The sequence below is a fragment of the Durio zibethinus genome, chromosome 28 (genome assembly GCF_047325235.1).
Source record: "Durio zibethinus cultivar Kanyao isolate XHJ-2024 chromosome 28, ASM4732523v1, whole genome shotgun sequence".
NCBI lineage: Eukaryota > Viridiplantae > Streptophyta > Magnoliopsida > Malvales > Malvaceae > Durio > Durio zibethinus.
This window is the reverse complement of record NC_143189.1, coordinates 6,722,047-6,734,476: the sequence shown is the minus strand read 5'-3', so window position 1 is coordinate 6,734,476 and position 12,430 is coordinate 6,722,047.

Here is a 12,430-nt window from a genome sequence, read left to right as displayed (position 1 = left end):
ATATATCATATTATATTAAGTTTGCTTTTATATAATTTGATTACTAATAAAAATATTTGATTAAATTTATTATCACTTAAATTAATTTATCATTATTGTAGACACCCAATTTGGTCCAGGTCCGGATCAATTGGGCCTGGTCCAAATGAGTAAGCCTAATTTTGTTTTATATTTTTATTATTTTATTTTATTTTTATTTTATATTTTATGTATATATTTTTCTTTATATCCTATGTATTTATTATTTATTTATTAATACTATTTATTAATATTTTTTTTCTTTCTTTCTTTTTTTCATTTTATTTTATATGTATTTGTATTTATCTCATATTTATCTGTTATTTTTATTTTTTTGTTTATCTTATAATATTATTGTTGATTTATCTTATTATTATTTTTCTAATTATCTATTAAAATTTTTTATCTGATTTTTATTTTGGAAAGCTGGGATTGAATTCTGTTGAAGAATCCTACTGAGAATAGGGATTCAATCAGAGTCCAGATTGGATTCAAAGATTGAATCCCCGTCTAAAAAGGAATAGGGATTGATCAGAAACTCTTCTGATCAATCCCTATAAATAGATACAGAATACAGAAGCAAAACACACAGAAAAATAGTGAGCAAAAGCTACTAATTTGAAAGAAAATAGGCGTACAGAAGAGTTTTTTGAAGGCCAAAAGAAGGTTGAGAAGTGTTAGAATAGCTGTGGGAATCGGGAATAATTTTTTAGAGATTTTTGGTGAAATTTTTCTGGAAATTTCTGAAAATTTTCCAGATTTCGGTGATTTTTTCGGCGACGATTCCGGCCAACTTTGAAGTTTCCGATGAGTTGCCCAGTTTCCGACGAAAGATCTCAGAAATCGACCAACTTTTCGGTGAACTTCCGACGAAAAACTCAGATTTCGGTGAAAAATCCAGAATTTGGTGAACATTCAACCGGAGTTCTTAAATCTTTTAGAGAGAAGCGAGAGGAAAAAAGAAAAAGAGAGAGAGAGAGGGGAGAAGGTTTCTGTCGAAAAACAAAGGGAAGAGCCTTATATACCCTCCCAAAATGACGTCGTTTTTGCCTTAAGTGACCTAGAGAATCCGCTTGTTTTACCGAGATCCGACCCGACCCGAGCATCGACCCGCTTCCTGACCCGCGCGTGTTTCCCCCCTCCGAGCCGAGCCATACTCCGAGCCGTTCCAAGTTTTTTTTTTATTTTTTATTTTTTTTATTTATTAGATTAGGTTTATTTAGTATTCTTTTTACCTTTATTTTATTTTTTTATTTTTGTTTTACTTTTCTTTATTTTATTTTTTTATTTTCACTTTTATTTTGTTTCATTATTTTATTTTCTTTAAATAAAAATAAAAAAATTATTTTTGGGAAAAGTTGAAAATATCAATTTTCCTTGAAAATCAAAGTTTCCAAAAATATTTTTAAGGAAAAGTTAAAAATATCAATTTTTCTTGAAAATCAAAGTTTCCAAAAAAATATTTTTGGGAAAAAGTTGAAAGTATCAATTTTTCTTAAAAATAAAATTTCAAAAAAGGTTTTTTAGGAAAAGTTGAAAGTATCAATTTTCCTTGAAAATCAAAGTTTCCAAAAAATATTTTTGGGGAAAAGTTGGAAGTATCAATTTTCCTTAAAAATAAATTTCCAAAAAAATATTTTTGGGGAAAAGTTGAAAGTATCAATTTTTCTTAAAAATAAAATTTAAAAAAAAAAAGATTTTTAAGGAAAAGTTGAAAGTATCAATTTTCTTTGAAAATCAAAGTTTCAAAAAAATATTTTTGGAGAAAAGTTGAAAGTATCAATTTTCCTTGAAAATAAAAGTTTCCAAAAAATATTTTTGGGGAAAAGTTGAAAGTATCAATTTTTCCTGCACAAGAACAATCATCCTTTCCTTCCCTTTTATTTTGATTTTGATTTTGATTTTTTCTTTAAATAATCCGACGACGGAGCCTCTGTAAGTGAAACAGTAGTTTTTCTTGCATACTCTTGAGGTGAGGGAATTTTCTCAGTTTTCTGCTAAAAGCATTAGAGTTAATTGAGAATAATTTTCAACAATTAATTATTTGATAAAATTTTAAGGCTCATTGGATAACACAAATTTAAGCTGGTACCATCTTTTGATGGGCATTGTGAGGGTGCTATAACCTTCCTCACACGTAACCGAACTCCCGAACCCTGTTCTAGTTAGTAGACCTGAACCTATTCTTTTAGGGACCCTTAAACTTAGGTGCTCCTTGAAAGGATAGATTTCTTAGGTGACCAATCGCACATAGACAAAAAAGATTAGTGGCGACTCCTAAAAGTCAATGTCTAACGATAGATCCCTGGATCTAGACGTTATGACAGCTTGGTGACTCCACTGGAGACTTTGAGAGTCAGGTCAGCAAATAATTTGTGTTATCCAAAAGCCTAATAAAATTGAACCTGTTTGTATATATGTGTTATCATTCATTCATGTTTATTTACCTTGTTAATTATGTCATTCATATGCATGTGCATAACATGAGCTCTACACCTGAGCTCCGTCCCTCTAGGAGGGAGTAAAGTACCTATTGCTTTCGTGAGGTCTAATGCCTCCACAGTGGCTAGCAAAATACTCTCACTCAAATTGAACGTTTTCCACTTGTAGCCTATAATGGGTGAGGATTAGGGTGCCTTACTAGTCTGTGATGGACAAAGATGTAAGGAACAATTTGAGGACCTTTAGACTTTGACCCTAAAACTGCATATAGTGAACTTTAAGAGTGCCTAACCTATGGATAGAGCCATCATTCTTCCCTTTTAGAATTGACCAAAAGCATAGGATTCATCCCTTTTACTTTGTGTGATGTTTAAATTTACTTAGTTATTTATTCTTTTTCTGGGTATACTAACCATTTTTTTATTCTTTTGCATTGGTTCAACACATATCATAAAGTTGCATAAAGAACATTTGCTTGAAAAACGATCTTCAACAAATTTTTTTCATGGACGCCAATGAACGCTTAGTTTGTTCTTCATCAGTATTAGCACCCTGTGGGACATCCAATGAAGTAAAGGCCCAATCAGAAAAGACTCAACTGAAGATGAGAGATTGCTTGCCAATTGGGTATGATTCTACTCTGTCTCAAGAAACATCTATCCTCTTCAAATAGAATAATTTAGAGGGTTTGGTTGATATCTGGAAGAAAATAAGTCCGTCAAGATAAGAGCAATTTTTTTAGAAACATGGGCATATAGCACACCTTCTAGCAGTGGTTGTTGATGATAAACTAATTAGAGCTGCAACACAATTCTAGGATCCTGCATACAAGTGTTTCATTTTTAACGAAGCTGATATGACTCCCACCATAGAAGAATATTCAGTCTTATTGGGTTTGCATCTCAAGACTCTTGACAAGATATATGTCAAAAAATATAAGTCAAGATTTCGTAAAAGTCTGGCTCAACTCATGGGGATAGACAAAAAAATTATAGATTCTCATACAAAGAAGAAACAAGAACAAGTTTGCCTACCTTGGAAATTCTTTCATGAGTTTCTGATGCAACATGCCAATGAAGAACGGGGGTTAGACATATTTGCCTTAGCTATATACGGACTGGTAATCTTTCCAAAGGTTTTGGGACATATTGAGATAGCGGTGGTTGATTTCTTCGAAAGTGTGATCAATAACTGTAATCTTTCAATGGTAATATTAGCAGAGACTATCAGATCTTTGAGTTATTATCATCGAAATGGAGGACGCTTCATAGAATGCATACAGTTATTGTACTTATGGATGAAAAGCCATTTTGAATAAGAAAATGGTGCTTTCTCGAAGCTTTATATCCGTAATCATTTTTTGATCAAAGAATTCTGTGAAAGTGGGTGGTCAAAGCAAAAGTCTAAACAAGAATGGATAACTTTCTTACAAAAGTTGAAAAGTGCCAGGGTGAGATGGTTGGCCCCATGGATGAATTGTGAGCCTATGTTGTATCAATATAGGGATAGTACAGTGGTTCCACTTCTGAGTTTATGGGGAGTGACAAATTATGCACCACTCTTAGTGAGAAGGCAATTTGGGAGAGAACAATTTATTCCTATGACCTATGGGCTTCATCAGTTAAATTTCTCTTACAATGAGCCTAAAGCATTTCAAAGAATGAATGAGATGATTAAAGTATGAAAAAATCCCTAAAGAGTGAGTCCTGGACCGTTTACTAAAAAAGTCACCTAAGGGTACTTGGTTTGGAGAACAAAGAGAAGATAAGAAATGGTATTCACTTATGAAATCTCTCAACCACCAACAGAAGAAAAATTTAAAGAGACACCATCAGAGTTAGAGTTGGCAACAAAAGAATTTGAGTATGAAAAGAGTAAGTTAAAGCAAGAGATTCATAAGCTTCAAGAAAAAAAAGCCCAGTGGAAAGGTAGAGCCGAAAGTTATGAAGTTAAAGTTCACAAGATTGCTAGAGAACGAGATACAGCTACTGAAGATCTAGCAAAGTTACACCAGGAGCATAAGAGGCTATATGTGAGAGAAATAGCCAAAGAGATAACCATTGTCGAGCTTACTGAGGAAAATACAAGATTGAAACAAGAATATGCCGAATTAGAGGAAGAAAGCACCGAAGCACAGGCAAAAATTAACATGCTAAACAGTTATTTGAATAGGCTAAGTCAAAAGTTGGATGAACAAGGAGACCACATCGCTGCATTGGTTAGAGAACATAGAGAATTATCATACCAAGTCTGGTGTGGTAAAAAAGAAAATTTAAGAAGGTAGAAATACATTGAGCATTTAACAACCCAAATCCATAAAGGGGTATGTAAGGCAAGAGAAATGGTGGAAGAGGTAGAGGCATTAAGACAAATGGTGGCCCCAGTAGGAGAACATGGACAGCGTCTCTTGAACTTCATAGAAAAAGCCAAGGCCCAGTATGAACAGATCAAACAATTTTATGGCTATAATTCTAGGATGATAAACTCAATGTAGATTAAAGTTTTTTTAGAATAAATAAAATTTTTTAGTTGAATACCGTTTCTAAGGTAAATGTTCTTTGCATACATGCATTTTTCATTCATTGCATTTTCATCATTACACTTAACAAAATAACCATGTGATGATCATGCAAATTTACTAATTCTAAGATATAGTACTCAAGGTTCTAGGATAGCTCCATCTAGCGAAAATCCTACCCATCGATACAACACAAGATCCAGAGCAAAGTAAATAAAGCAAGAAAATTCTCATAGATTTAAAAAGATAGAAAAAGTACAAGAGAAGATTGAAAGTGAGCTAAGCAAAATTCTGAAGGCTCTTAATAACATGAATAAAGGAAAAGAAATTGAAAAAAATATAAGCCAGCAAGTACCCCCATTACAAGAAGTGGCTGACCCTTTATATCCTCTAGGTTTTGGCCCACCTCAAGCCTAGTTTGCTCAAAAGGTCCCATCACAACACTTCGTATATCCAACATATCCTGGAATGCCATCAGCTTCCAACCCAGGACAGTATAATAGTTATGTAAATTCTATCTTCACTGAAAAGGCAGCAGAACCAATTCCTGATCTAGATGATTTAAAAGAGAAGGAAAAGAAAAGATAAGAGTGAAAGTTTAGAAAAGCTCCAAGATCAGTATGTTAGAGAAAAAACTACGAACTGTGGAAAGATTTAGCTTTTATGGGTCAGTTGATGCTGCTGGGCTCTGCCTAGTCCCTGATGTGGTTATTCCTCATAAGTTCAAAGTATCAAAATTTAAAAAATATGATGGTACAAAGTGCCCCAAAACCCACATTACCATGTATTGCAGGAAGATGGCAGCTCATGCTCATGATGAAAAACTCTTGATGTATGTTTTTCAGGATAGTTTTACTAGTTCTACGGCCAGATGGTATGTTCAGTTGGATAGAACTCGTATTCGCTCTTGGAGCGATATGGCACATGACTTTCGGTCAATATCGACATATAATCGATTTAGCCCCTGATCGTTTGTCTTTACAAAATCTAAAGAAAAAGGCAAACGAGTCTTTTAAAGAGTATGCCCAGAGGTGGAAGGATGTTGCTTCTCAGGTACAACCTCTTCTGACCGAGAAGGAAACTACAGTGCTGTTTGTTAGCACTTTAAAACCTCCTTATTATGAAAAAATGATAGGGAATACAATGAAAAATTTTGTTGATATGGTAATCTTGAAAAAAATCATTGAGAGTGCCATCAAGAATGGTAAGCTAGAAGGAAATGAAGCATCTAGCAAAAAAGTCCAAAAGAAAAAAAAAACTGAAGCTCAGGCTGTGAGCTTTGATAGACAGCAACTTAAAGGTTATTCACCCTACCCACCACTAGAATATCTGCCATATCACCCCGTTGTAAATAACACTTCCTTTCACCCATACCAACCATTTACACAACCACCATACCCCCAAACATATCAAACCCTTCATAGACCCCAAAATATCATGTACAGTTCTAACATTCAACCTACCCCAAGACCCTAAAATCGTCCAACTAACCCCATTGGTGGCTCGCGGGAGCAACGAATCACTCGTGAAAAACCTGTTTTTGACCCAATTCCAATGACTTATACGAAATTATATAAAGAGCTCTACAACAGTCATTTGATTGCTTCAAGTAAATTGGAACCCCTCAAGCCACCTTACCCCAAGTGGTATGATCCCACCGCCTACTGTGACTACCATTATGGGATTACTGGTCACTCTACCGAAAATCGCACTACCCTAAAATACAAAGTGCAATGATTGATCAAGGATGGGATGATTTACTTTGATACTGGAGGGATGACTGTACCGAATGTTAGTGGCAATCTTTTGTCGAATCATAATGTGAATGCTATAGGTGAAGAACATGAGCGCCATGTAAAGAAGAAAGTAGCAGATATTAAGACACCTCTCAGCCAACTATTCGATGTTTTATGAAAAGTAGACATGATATAACTGGTAAGTCCATACAGCTATCATGGAGCATATATAGCTAGTACTAGTTGTAAGTATCATAATGGGGCAATGGGCCATTCCATTGAGACCTGTGAGCAGTTTCACCAGGAGGTATAAAAACTCTTGAATTCACATCAGATGAAGGTCTATGAAGAAAAAGAAGACTTGAAGAATGTTGAGGTGCACATGACTGATAGGCCTGTAAAGCTGTTTCCAAAACTAGCGACAATTCAATGTGGGAACAAACCAAAGACAGTCATAGACAAACTCTTTCCCAGATCGGTAACTTTTAAAGTCCCAACTCTTTTTTCATACAAAGATGATAAAGCTGTACCTTGGAGATATGGCTATGACACTGTAGTTCAGAGACAGAAAGAAGAGGTCTCCAAAGTCGATGCTTCTAATATTACTGGTATAGGAGGTATTACTCGAAGTGGAAGATGTTACACTCCAAAAATGCTAGAGAAAGCTAAAAGAGAAAAGGCTAAAGAAAGAGAGAGATGAAATAATCTTGAAATAGAACTTGAAGAAGATCAACCGAAGCTAGTATCAGAGAGAGAGGTTTGTGAATTCCTGAAGCTGTAAAATATAGTGAGTATTCAGTTATGGAACAGTTGAATAAAATGCCAGCTCGAATCTCATTATTATCACTGTTGCTGAACTCAAAGCCACACCAAAATGCCCTGCTGAAAGTGTTGAATCAGGCATACGTGGCACATAATGTATCTGTTGAATATGTGAACCACCTGGCTGAAAATCTAGTCATGCCAAATCATATTTCATTCAGCGATGATGAGATTCTTTTGGAGGGAAAAGGAAATGCCAAGGCTCTGCATATCACAGTCAAGTGCAAGAGCCATATTATAGCTAAGGTCCTTATCGATAATGGCTCTGCTATCAATGTCATGCCTATGTCAACTTTGGCAAGGCTACCCATTGATTACTCTCACATGAAGGACAGTCAGATGATTGTGAGAGCCTTTGATGGGACCAGAAGAGAAGTCCTGGGGGATATTGAGATGCCTTTACAAATTGAGCCATGCACTTTTAATGTAAAATTTTAAGTGACGGATATTTCTTCATCCTACAGTTGTTTGTTAGAAAGGCCATGGATTCACATGGCAGGAGCTGTACCCTCTACTTTGTATCAGAAGATCAAGTTCAATGTAGAAGGTCAATTAGTAGTGGTAGTTGGGGAAGAAGATATGCTAGTAACCCAACCATTGAACACTCTATATGTAGAGGCTGTCGAAGAAGCATTGGAATGCTCCTATCGATCTTTTGAATTAGTCAATTCTATAGGAGAAGGATTTCAAAATCAACTTTTTTCAAAGATAGTGGTTAGCCAAGTCATCAAAAAGAGCTGGTATCCAGGACTTGGGCTAGGAAAAAATTTACAGGGAATTAAAGAACCTTTGACAATAACAGACAATAGTGACAGGGTAAGCTTAAGCTATGAGATGACAAAATGAGAAGTCAAAAAAAGGCCATCAAGAAAGACAGCAAGACTGATGTTTATCCCACACTTGTATGAAACCTTCAGACCTAGAGGATTCATGTACCCAGATACAAAAAAAGTGTGAAAGATGATTTTGCCTAGTTAACCATTAATGTTGTTGAAGATGAAGTGGGGATTAATTAAGAGGAGTGGGTTCGCCTTTGTCCACCAGATTTTGAGCTTAATAATTGGAGTGCCATCGAGATGCCTTCGACTTTTGATTTTGATGCAATGTAATTGTAACATCTCAATAGCTATTGCCTAAGGCATTGGGATGATCTTTTGGTTTGGGTCATTCATCATTTATTATTTTTAATAAAAATTAGGAAGGATGTATTTTCATTCACTTCTTCCAACATATCTCATTTCATTCAATTGCAGGTCTTTAAATGAACATGAAGATAATCATGATAACAATTAAGATGTTAGCTTTGAGAATTCAATTAACACTAATGAACTTGACAATGAAGAAAATTTTGAAGAATATGTTATGCCTGCGGACCTAATGAGGATAATTGAATAAGAAAATAAGCCAATTAAGCCTCATCAAAAGGTAGTAGACTTAGTGAATCTGAGAGATGAAGAGAATAAAAAAGAGGTCAAAATGGGCACTTCACTTTCATTAAGAGATAGGCAACGATTGGCAGACCTTCTTCAAGAATTTATAGATATATTTACTTGGTCTTACCAGGATATGCCAGGGTTAAGCACAGAGATAGTGGAGGACAAATTACCCCTAAAGCCAGAATGTAAGCCAGTTCAACAGAAACTAAGACGGATGAAGCCCAAAATGCTACTAAAGATTAAAGAAGAGGTGAAGAAACAATTTGATGCAGGTTTTCTGTAAGTGGCTAAGTATCCAAAATGGGTAGCCAATATAGTCTCAGTTTTTAAGAAAGATGAAAAAGTATGAATGTGTGTAGACTATCGAGACTTGAATAAAGCTAGCCCAAAGGATAACTTTTCTTTACCTCATATTGACACACTAGTAGATAACACGGTTAAGCATTCGATTTTCTCTTTTATGGATGGTTTCTCGGGGTATAACCAAATAAAAATGGCTGCAGATTATATGGAAAAGATTACTTTTGTGACCATGTGAGGAACCTTCTACTCTAAAGTCATACCTTTTGGGTTAAAGAATGCTGGGACAATATATCAAAGGGTCATGGTAACACTCTTTCATGACATGATGCATAAAAAGATCGAGGTGTATGTAGATGATATGATTGCAAAGTCTTGTGAGGATGAAGATCATGTCACTAGCCTCAAAAAGTTATTTGAGAGGTTGAGAAAATTTCAGCTCAAATTAAACCCAGCCAAGTGTACCTTTGGGGTAAAGTCAGGGAAGTTGTTAGGCTTTGTGGTCAGTGAAAGAAGAATTGAAGTTGATCCCGATAAGATACGGGCTATTCAAAATCTATCACCTCTCAGCACACCAAAGGAAGTTTGAGGTTTTCTGAGGAGATTGAACTACATTTTTCAGTTCATCTCTCAGTTCATCTCTAAGCTTACTTACAAATGTGATCTCATATTTAAGCTTCTTCCTAAAGATAATCCTAGGAAATGGAATGAAGAATGTCAAAAGGCGTTTGATAAAATTAAGCAATATTTATCGAACCCTCCGGTATTGGTGCCACCTGTTCCAGGGAAACCTTTAATCTTATACTTAATTATATGTGAAAGTTCAATGGGATGTGTGCTGGGGCAGCAAGATGAGGCTAGCAGAAGGAGAGAGCTATTTACTATCTGAGTAAAAAGTTCATAGAATATGAATCCAAGTATTCTTCATTGGAAAAAATGTGTTGTCCATTAGCGTGGACTGCTAAAAGACTCAGACAGTATATGCTCTATCATACTACATGGCTCATAGCAAAATTGGATCCAATTAAATATATCTTCGAAAAGCCTTCTTTGTTTGGGAGAATCGCTAAATGGTAAGTAATGCTCTCGAAATACGATATTATATACGTGAGCTAAAAAGTAATAAAAGAGGGCGTTATAACAAAATTTCTTGCAGATCGTGCTACTGAAGAGTATGAGCCGATGAAGCTAAAATTTCTTGACGAAGACTAGTGATTATTTCCCAATCGGAGGAAGGGGAGCATGTAGGAAAATGTTGGAGAATGTACTTTGATGGAACTGCTAATGCCTTGGGGCATGGAATTGGGGCAATTCTGATTTTTCCAGAAGAACAATATTGTCCTGTAACAATGAGGTTAAATTTTAATTGCATAAATAACATCGCTAAATATGAGGCATGTGTCATGGGCTTGCAAGCTGCTATAGATAGAAGAGTGAAAGTGCTGAAAGTGTTTGGAGACTCAGCTCTAGTCATATATCAGTTGAAAGGAGAATGAGAGACGAGAGATTCAAAACTCATTCCGTTTCATAAGTATATTCTAGAGTTGACGAAATAATTTGAAGATATCCAGTTTGATCACTTATCTTAAGAAAAGAATTTGATTGCTGACGCATTGGCTACTATGGCTGTGATGATTCGAATTAATGATAATACCGACATTCAGCCCATCAAGTTAGATGTTAAAGATATACCAGCTTATTATTCTAATGTAGAGAGAGAAAAAAATGGAAAGCCCTGGTATTATGACATCTTACAGTATGTCAAAGATCAGTAGTATCCAGTTCAAGTTACAAAAAATGATAAAAAAGTCATCCGAAGATTGGCTATGAATTTTTTCCTGGATGAAAATATCCAAAGAAGTAAGGATCAAGTACTATTGAGGTGCGTAAATAAGACTGAAGCGAAGAAAATCATTGAAGAGGTGCATGATGGAATATGTGAGGCACATACTAGTGGACATATGATGGTAAGGCAGATCATGAGAGCAGGATATTACTGGTTGACGATGGAGAATGATTGCATTGATTATGCTCGTAAATGCCATAAATGCCAGAATATGTTGATAAGATCCATGCTCCGCCATCTGCTTTATATGTTATGGCACCACCATTGCCATTATCAATGTGAGGCATGGATGTCATTGGTCCAATCACCCCGAAAGCTTCTAACGGGCACAGATTCATTTTTGTGATGATAGATTATTTCACAAAATAGGTAGAGGCAGCATCATATGCAAATGTGACATGCTCTGTGGTTTGTAAGTTCATAAAAAAAGAGATCATCTGTAGATATGGACATTCGAAGATAATTATTTCAGATAATGCCAAGAATCTAAATAGTAAGATGATGCAAGAAGTATGTGCTCAATACAAGATCAGGCATCATAACTCAACACCATACCGTCCGAAGATGAATGGGGCAGTTGAGGCAGCCAATAAGAACATAAAGAGAATTTTAGAGAAAATGACTGAGACTTACAAAGATTGACATGAGAAGTTACCATTTGTATTACATGCATATCGAACGTCAGTTCGTACCTCTACTGGGGCAACCCTATTTTTTTTATTTATAGGATGGAAGCTGTACTACCAGTGAAAGTAGAGATCCCCTCTTTGAGAGTTTTAAAAGAAATTGAGTTAGAAGAAGCCGAATGGATTCGAGAACGTTATGAGCAGTTAAATTTCATAGAAAAAAAGAGATCGACTGCACTGTGCCATGGTCAGCTGTATCAAAGAAGAATGATGAGGGCTCATGATAAGAAAATTCAGCCCCGTTGCTTTCGAGAAGGAGAGTTGGTTTTGAAAAGAATTCTCTCAATCCAACACGATAGTAGAGGAAAATGGACTCCGAATTGGGAATGACCGTATGTGATGAGACGGGCTTTTTCGGGTGGAACGCTGATACTAACTGAGATGGATGGAAATTATTTACCCCATTCTATAAATTCTGATGCTGTGAAAAAATACTATGCTTAAAAAAATAAAAAAATTAAAAAAATGAAAAAATGAAAAAGAAGGACTCAAGGCGAAAACCCTAAAAGGGCGGTTTGAGTCATAGGGGGTTTGTCTAAGTTGAAAACCTGAAAAGGCAGTTTAGATAAGGAGAATACAACATTAAATTTAAAAGTTCGCTGATATGTAGGCTAGCAAATTAGGAA